The sequence below is a fragment of the Marmota marmota genome, unplaced genomic scaffold (genome assembly GCF_001458135.2).
Source record: "Marmota marmota marmota unplaced genomic scaffold, marMar, whole genome shotgun sequence".
In the NCBI taxonomy this organism is placed as follows: Eukaryota; Metazoa; Chordata; class Mammalia; order Rodentia; family Sciuridae; genus Marmota; species Marmota marmota.
The window spans coordinates 5,165,261-5,174,834 of NW_026000305.1; positions in this window are offsets into that span (position 1 = coordinate 5,165,261).

A 9,574-nucleotide genomic window follows, 5' to 3' on the forward strand; every position below is an offset into this window, starting at 1 on the left:
ATTTGTGTATTTTGATCTTATATCCTGCTACTTTTATAAAATTTTTTATCAGTTAAAGAAGTCTTCTAGTGAAGTTTCTGGGGTCTTCTAAATAAAGGATCATATCATAAAAATAAAGATAGATAATTTGATTGTTATTTTCCTATTTGTATCCATTTTATTTCCTTCTTTTGCCTGATTTCTCTGTCTAGAGTTTGAAGGATGATGTTGATGTGCAATAAGAATTCTGCTGTCATTTATTTTTTAAAAAATCAATAAAAAAAAGAATTTGCGAGTGAACACTCTTGCCTTGATCCCGTTTTTAGAGAAAATGCTTTCAATTATTCTTTGTTTAGCAAGATGTTGGCCTAGGGTTTGTCATACACAGTCTTTATAGTGTTGAGAAAAGTTTTTATTTCTAGTTTCTCTAGCATTTTAAACATGAATGCATGGTGAGACTTTGTCAAATGTTTTTTGTCCTGCATCTATTGAAATAATTATATGATTCTTGTCCTAAACTTTATTTATGTGATGAAATATGTTTATTGATTCAAGTATATTGAATCAACCTTGCATTCCTAGGATAAAAATCCACTTATCATGGTGCACTAACTTCTTAATGTGTTTTTGAATGTGGTTTCCCAGTATTATTTTTAAGAATCTTTGCATGTATATTCATAAGTGATATTGGTCTGAAGTTTTCTTTCCTTGATGTGTCTTTCTCTGATTTTGTTGTTAGGGTGATACTGACTTTATAGAATGAATTTAGCAGTGCTCCTTCCTTTTGCCCATGAAGGGAATGGGGTTTCAGCAAATTTTGACTATTAGCAATCCTGTATAAGTACCTTCTGGATGAATTATTAAGACATTTCACTGCATGGGTACTCCCTCTGGTTTTATTTGCTGTTCACTGTAGTTGTGGAGGTGCTTTGTTGACTTGATTTCATCTAGGTAGCTGGCCAGCTGTGGGCTCCAAAAAATGGAAATCATGCCTGACATTGTTTTCTGTTCACTATTTGGGTTAACTTGATCTCCTTCAATAAAGCCACTACTCCTATCACATTTTAGTTTGGCCTGCTTTTCTTTCAAGCTGTTTTAAAAAGAGTGGGCTTTTCTGGTTTTCTTTTCCCTCTTTCTGTTTCCCCTTTTCCTTCATCACACTCCAGTCCAGGTTCAAGATTAAGGAACTCTGTCCTTATTTTCTGCTCTGATAACTGAATTTCAATTCTTTTCAAGCCTCAGAACTAATGTAGGTCATAGAACATTTATTCTGCATATTTATTCTACTATAGGGTCTTAGGCATTTATTCTGTCACTTGCCTCTCTGGTAAGCTGTTCCTTCATACTGCCTCCTTTCTGTGCTGTAGAGGGGTCAGGGATCACTACCTTCCTCTGCTCCTAAATCTTTTATATAGTAGATTATCTAATTCATTGAAATAACTTTTATCATAATATTCTTAAGAGTTGGAATAGGGGGGAATCAAGGTGGGTGAAAGGAGTTTGAATACTGGATACCAAAACACATTTAGGTCAAAGACATAAGTTATGGTACTCCATGATATAGCTGGATAGCTCAAATTCACAATGTACTATTATGTATTTTATGGGACTCTAAGTAAAAAAGATTAATGGCACTACCATAAATATAATAAGGAATGCTAGTTACTTTGATTTGATCAATGCAGGCTATGTACATGTTGAAATATCACACCCCAATGGTATTTGCAATTTATAAATGTTAATTAATTTAAAAATAATAATAAAATTTGTTTCTATGAAGTCATCAGTGTACTTAGTTTAAAATTTTTATATTTTGTAAGATGAAAGCCTATGTTACTGACTTGACATATTCTTTTTAAAATATATCAACATTCATAGCTACAGATTTTCTCAAAACACTGCTTTGGTTTCCATTGTAAAATATTGCTATGTTGAGGTGCATTATGCTTTTACTCAAACTATTTTATAATTTTTCTTGAAATTTAATCCTTGATCCACTCGTTATTTAGGAGTATGTTATTTTAATTCCACACTTTTATTATTATTCTTTATTTTCTTCTGTTATTGATGTTTAATTGCAGTACATTGTGGTTGGAGGGACACACAGTGCATGATTTCAACCATTTTTTGTTTTAATTGGTTACTGCAAACTTAATTTTCATAACTTGATTAATATAGGTACATTAAACTCGAATTGATAGCTTATTTTGTGAATCTCAGTTTCCTCATTATAAATAATATTGATAATTATGTCGGCTTCACACTTTTGAAAGTGTTGAATTATGTAACAATATATTTAAATGTCTTTCTAAACCACAAAATGGTACAAATTATTATTCATTGACAATCATTTCAGTTGATATTTTCAAGTGGCAAAGAATCTATTACATAGGCTATTAATATTATACAAGAACTAATTATATACATAGAAAATTTTTGTTTTGAAATAAAGTTTTTCATAACAAAATTAAAGTTGTATGTCTCAAGAGTTTAATTATGCAGTAAAGCAGAATAAAGTAAAATTTTCTTGGCTTTGTTTTTTCAAAATTATCAATGGAAAAACTGAAAAAAATTAGATTATAAACAAATTAACAGGGAGAGGAAAGATGGCAGATTAGGGAGAAGTGGTGGTTCTCCTACCTTAGCTAGGAAACTACTTCTCTGGTAGGTGAGTCAAAGGACAATATTGGACATAAAGCCTTGAACACTGGAAAAGTTGGTTTACATTAGATAAGGCTAAGCAACTGAATTGGAGCTGAGCTCCAGGCAGAAGCTGGAGGTGGGAAAAAAAAAAGACTTTGCATGGGGAACCCCAGGGGGTCAGCAGGGCAGAATATCCTGGGCAGATCCAGAGACTACTCAGCTCAATAAGCTGGTATGCAAAAGACACCATCTGCCAAACAGACACAGGGTACCTAGAATTAAAAACCTGTATGAAAATGTGGTACAAACTCAGACTGGGTGATAAATCCATGAATTCCAGTTAAAACCAGCACATGAATCCCAAAAGATCTAAAGTGATCCCAGCAAATCAGAAGAATCTATGGTATGGAGATTTTCTGGCTCACAGATCATTTTGCCTGGGGGAATTACAGACAAGAGAGGCCATAAAAAGCCCATGCCCCCTCCCCCACCCCATTTAATCAACTGTGAGCAAGACCAGCAGCTGGGAAAAGGCAGAGAGAGAGAGAGAGAGAGTTCAGTGGCTCAGTGCTCTGAAACAGCTTGAGGGGGCGGCGATGTAATACAGATCAGAGAAGTCAGAGAAAGCCTACAAACCCCTACCTCCTCCATTAAACTACCCAACAGCAATACAAAGAACCAGCACCAGGGAGAAAGGAAATGAGGTGGAGTGACTGAGTGCAGTGCTCAATAATCCCCCTTGAGAAGCAAAAAATACAAAAACAAACAAACAAACAAACAAACACCCTCATTATCCCTGAAAAACAAAACCTGTGAAGAACCAACTTTCTCTTCTCATAGGTGGTGACTTGTGGAGAGCAGAGGAACACAGTCCTAGAATCCTGTTGATGTATTAATGCCTGAAACCTCCCCCATAAAAAACACCTGGAGAAATAGCAAGCTAAATCCTTGCCCCAGGGAGATTCACTTGTAGCAACTCATTGCAATGATCCCCTGTAATGCCAGATTCCTGGGACCCCAAAAGACCTCCAGAAGCCGAATCCCATGCAATCACACAAGAGTCTTTATTGCAAGCTCGAGCCTGGACTCAGCGGTCCGAGGAGGAGAAGTGAGTCCTGGTCCTTTGTTCAGTGAGATTTTATAGGTTTTGGGGGATACTCTATGTGTCAAAACATCACACAGCAAATCATTCCACACCATGGGAAAATCAAACAACAACTCTTAGCATTGATTAGCACATTCACTGGTGGAAACAAAGTTGAGTAGGAGTGATTGATTAGTACAAGAGGGGGATTTGTTTGAACTGATTTGTTTAAGCCAGCTACCCCAACCAAATCCAGTGGAACAAGGGACTCTAAATACACCTTTTCCTGTCCCAAGCTCTTCCCTTCCTGACTAAGCCCTGTAAAATCCCAGTCCAGTCAAGCTCCCGCGCGGTTTCTTCTCAGACCCTTCTTCTGTCCACTCTGTTAGTTTGATCGAGATCCACCAGGGAGTGATATCTCAAATAAAGCCTCATTTGGCGGCCTTTTTAAATCTTCATCCTTTGGTCACTGCCTGCTTCACCTGAGCTTACAGTATTTGAAGGCAGTTATTTTTGTGGATTAATATTTTGAAGACTAAGATATTTAACTAGTATATGTCAATTCTGTACTTGTAAATGTTTATTTCTTTTCTGTATATTTTATTTTTCTTCTTTGCTTTAATTTTTAATTTTTTAATTCTTTTTATTTTATTCTTTTTTTGTCTCATTTATAAATTTCCTTTGATCATCTTTCTCTCCTTTGCTTCCACTAATAGCCACTTTTAATGTTCTCTCTTCCATTCTTTCTTTAATTTTTTACCTCTTGTTTTGCTCCTCCTGCCTCATAATTTTCACATCATATATGACGTCCCTGGTTATCATGTGAAATTGTAAATGCTTATGTCAATTTACTGTTTTCACCATGGGCAATAACTGATCACATAATTTCTGTGTATTGTAATAATCAACATTGTATATTGTATTACAACAGATATTTGGTTTAATGCCATAAATGATTTGCATTGATTATTATACTGTCTGTCTCCCCCTAACCTGTGAGATACCATAAACCTTCAGGGACACCATAATTTTACAAAATGGAAACCCTATTGCCTCAAAATTAACTATTAGATGGATAGACATACAACCAACATGAAAAAGCAAGAGAACAAATCACCTTAAACAAAAATGCATCAAAAACAGAATCGCTTGACACCACAGTGGAAGAAATGTCAGAGAAAGAATTCAGAATGTACACAGTTAAACTAATCAGTGAGGTAAAGAGTGATGTAAGGGGGCAAATACAGGTCATAAAATATCACTTCAATAAAGAGATAGAGAATCTGAAAAAAAAAGATTCATAAAATGAAGAAATTAATAAATAAATAAAAATTCATTGGAAAGGATCACCAGCAGACAAGACCACCTGGAAAACAGTCTCAGGCAAAGAAAACAAAATATATAATTTTGAAAATAAAATTGACCATGGATAAAAAAATGTTGAGACCATGAACAGAACTTATAAGAAATATGGGTTACATACAAAGATCAAACATAAGATTTATTAGGATAGACAAAGCAAAGGATGGCCAATATTTTCAATGAAATAATGTCTGAAAATTTCCCAAACGTTAAGAAGGAAATGGAAAAATCAAATACAGGAAGCCTACAGGAGCCCAACTATACACAATTACAACAGACCGATACCAAAGCAAATTATTATTAAGATGCCTAACATACAGAATAAGGATAGAATTTAACAGCTTCCAGAGGGAGGGAAAAATATTCCAAGTAACATTTAGAGGAAAACAGATCAGATCTCAGCTGATTTTTTAACCTAGACCCCCTAAAGCTAGAATGTCTTGGGACAACAAATACCAAGCTCTGAAAGAAAATGGTTACCAGCCAAGAATACTATATCCTGCAAAACTAAGCTTCAGATTCAATGATGAAATAAAAACTCTCCATGATAAAGAAAAGTTAAAAGAATTTACTATCAAAAAGCCTGAACTAGAGCACTTTTTCAATAAAATAATTCATGAAGAAGAAATAAAAAATAAAAATGAAATCCAGCAAAGGGAGAAGCTACACTAGAAGTATAGTCAATAAAAAAGAAGCTATTTTCAAATTAAAATGCAGAAATAATTCAAAATGTTAGGGAATAAGAATAATTGTTCAATAATACCATTTAATGTAGATGGCCTAAATTCATCAATCAAAAGAAATAGACTGCCAGACTGTATTAAAAAAGAAGACCAAACAATATGCTATCTTCAAAAGACTCACCTCATAGCCAAAAACAGACTGAAGTTAAAAGGATGGGGGAAAAAACATCATTGCCATGGATCGTGCAACAGCAAGAGTTTCTATTCTTATATCTGATGAAGTGACTTTAAGTATAAACTATTCAGAAAGGACAAAGAAGGCTATTGAATACTGCTTAAGGGAACTGCATGTACAGAAGACATAAAAATCTTAAATATTTATGCCCCAAATAATGGAGCAAATTCATACATAAAACAAATACTTCACAATCTCAAGAATCAAATAGGTCACAACACAATAATACTGGGTGACTTCAATATACCTCCTTCATCAACTTATAGATCTTCAAATCTAAAACTAAATTATATATGATGCATCAAAGTGCATTATAATATCATGTATAACTAATTAAAACAAATAAAAAATAAAATCTAAATAAAAACCACAGAAATAAAAAATACAATTAATATTGTATTTGGAAAACAGTCTCCAGCAAAGAAAACAAAATATATAATCTTTAAAATAAAGTTGACCATGGAGAAAAAAACTTTGAGACCATGAACAGAACTTCCAAGAAATATGGGTTACATGAAAAGATCAAACATAAGATTTATCAGGATAGACAAAGGTTCAGAGATACAAAGCAAAGGACAGCATAATCATTTCAGATGTATATAGAATATTTCCTCCATCAATGAATGAATACACTGTATTTTCAGCAGCACATGAAATATTCTCTAAAATAAACCACATTTTAGTCCACAAAACAATTCTTAGCAACTACAAACAAAAGAGATAATAACTTGCATTCTGTCTGTCCATAATGGAGTGAAATTGCAAATCAACTAAAAGAAAAAATAGAAGCTACTCTAACACATAGAGACTAAATAATGCTATCAAATAACAAATAGTAATGATAGCTGAATAAATCAGGGATAAAATTTTAAAAAATAATAAAAAAAATATCAGAGGTAAAACAGACTAGTGAAACAACATATTAAAATCTCTGGGACACTGTGAATGTAGTTCTAAGAGAAAAGTTCATTGCAGTGAACTCATTTATTAAACGAGTAGAAAATCACCAAATAACCTAACTAAATCTCAAAGACCTAGAAAAAGAACAAACCATCACCAAATTCAGAAGGCAGGAGAAAATAAAAAATCAGAGCTAGAATTAATGAAATTGAAACCAAAAAAAATCAAATTGATGAAACAAAAATTTGGATCTTTGAAAAAATAAACAAAATTGATAAACCCTTAGTCACACTAACAGAGAGAGAGAGAAAAAAAAAACAACTTACTAAAATCTGTGATGAAAAAGACCATGGACGCCACTGAAATGCAGATAATAATCAGAAGTTCTGTACTTCAATAAAATAAAAATTCTTAAAAGCATCAATAAATTTCTAGAGATCTATAACCTACCCCAGTTGAAAATATAGGACATAGAAATGTTGAACAGATTAATTTCAAGTGATGGAATTGAAGACTCTGCCTTAAGCCTACCAACAAAAAAGCTCAGGACCAGACAAATTCTACAAGACCTTCAAAGAAGAACTAACACCAATACAATAGAAAATTATCCTTCCAAACTCATTCAATGAAGCTAGTATCTCCCTGATACCAAAACCAAAGACACAGCAAAGAAAGAAAACTTTGGACCAATATCCCTGATGAATCCTGACACAAAAATTCTCAGTAAAATACTGGCAAATTGCATACAAAATAATATTTAAAAAGATAGTGCACCATGATCAAGCAGGATTAATTCCAGGGATGCAAAATTGGATCAACATGTGGAAATCAAGAAACATAATTCATGACATCAATAGACTTAAAGACAAGAATCACATGATATTCTCAATAGATGCACAAAAAGCATTTGGCAAAATTAACTAATCATTCATGCTCAAAACACGAGAAAAACTAGGGGTAGTAGGACTGTACCTGAACATTGTAAAAGCTATATATTCTAAACCTAAGGCCAACATCATTCTGAATGAGAAAAACTAAAAGCATTCCCTCTAAAAATGGGAACAAGACAGGGATGTCCTCTTTACCACTCCTGTTCAACATAGTCTTCAAATCCCTAATTAGAGCAATTAGAAAAAAAGAAAAGAAATTAAAGTATACACATAGTGAAAGAAGAGTTCAAACAATCCCTACTTATTGACAACATGATTCTCTATATATAGAAAACCCAAGAAACTATTAGAAAACTTCTAGAATTCTTAAACAAATTCAGCAAAGTAGCAGAGTATAATATTAATACAAATAAATCAGTCACATTTTTATTTACCAAGGACATATCAGGTGAAAGAGAAATCAGCAGACCTCTCAAATATATAAAATATTTGGGAATCAACAAAAGAGATGAAAGACTTCTACAATGAAAACTACAGAACACTAAAAAAAAAAATTGAAGACCTCAGAAAATGGAAAGATCTTTCATGTTCCAAGATAGGCAGAATTAATATTATCAAAATGGCCATACTACAAAAAGTGCTATACAGATTTAATGCAATTTTTATTAAGATCTCAAAATTACATTCTTCACAGAAATAGAAAAAGCAATCATGGAATTTATTTGGAAAAATAAGAGACCCAGAATAGCCAAAACTTAGCATGAAAAGTGATGCAGGAGGCATAACAATACTAGACCTTAAATTATACTACATAGCTATAACAACAAAAACCGCATAGTATTAGCATCAAAACAGACATGAAGATCAATGTAACAGAACAGAAGACACAGAGACACACCCACATAAAAACAGTTATCTCATACTAGACAAAGGTACCATAAACATACATTGGAGAAAAGATAACCTTTTCAAAAAATGGTGCTGAGAAAACTGGAAATCCATATGTAAAAGAATGAAATTTAATCCCTATCTTTCACCCTGCACAATACTCAACTCTAATTGAATCAAGGACCTAGGCATTAGACCAGAAACACTGAACTTACCAGAAGAAAATGTAGGCACAACTCTACAACATGTCAGCTGAGAAAAGACTTCTTAATAAGGCACAAGAAGTAAAATCAAGAATCAATAAACAGGATGGTATCAAACTGAAAAGCTTCTTCACAGCAAAGGGAACAATCAAGAAAACAATAGTACCTCAGACAGGGCATTAATTTCCATGATATACAAAGAACTCATAAAACTTAACACCAGAAAAATAAATAATCTCATCAACAAATGGTCAAAAGAACTGAACAAATGCTTCAAAGAAGAAGAAATATGAATGGCAAAAATATATATATGAAAATGAAATTCTGGGAAGATGGTGGGATAGAGGGGTCACTTCCTTGGTGGATCTGAGCCCTGAACCAAGAAAATTAGGCAGGCCGCTTTTTGACAAGGTGGGTGAGTGATCAAAATTTAGGGGGGAATTTAAGGGGGACTTTACTGGAATTTAATACTGGACAAACAAAACAGATCAGGGTCTCAGGAAATCTTATATAATAAAATAAGGGGAAAAGATCACCAGCTCTACAGTTGTAGTAGCAGATGGAGGCACAAACCATAATAACCCCTTGTGAATGCAACAAAACAATAAAGGAATCACTATTCTTGAGAAGACTGATGCACGTTAGGGTACAGAGAGCATAGAGATCAGAGACACTGCTCAAAAAAAAAAAAAAAAAAAAAAAAACTT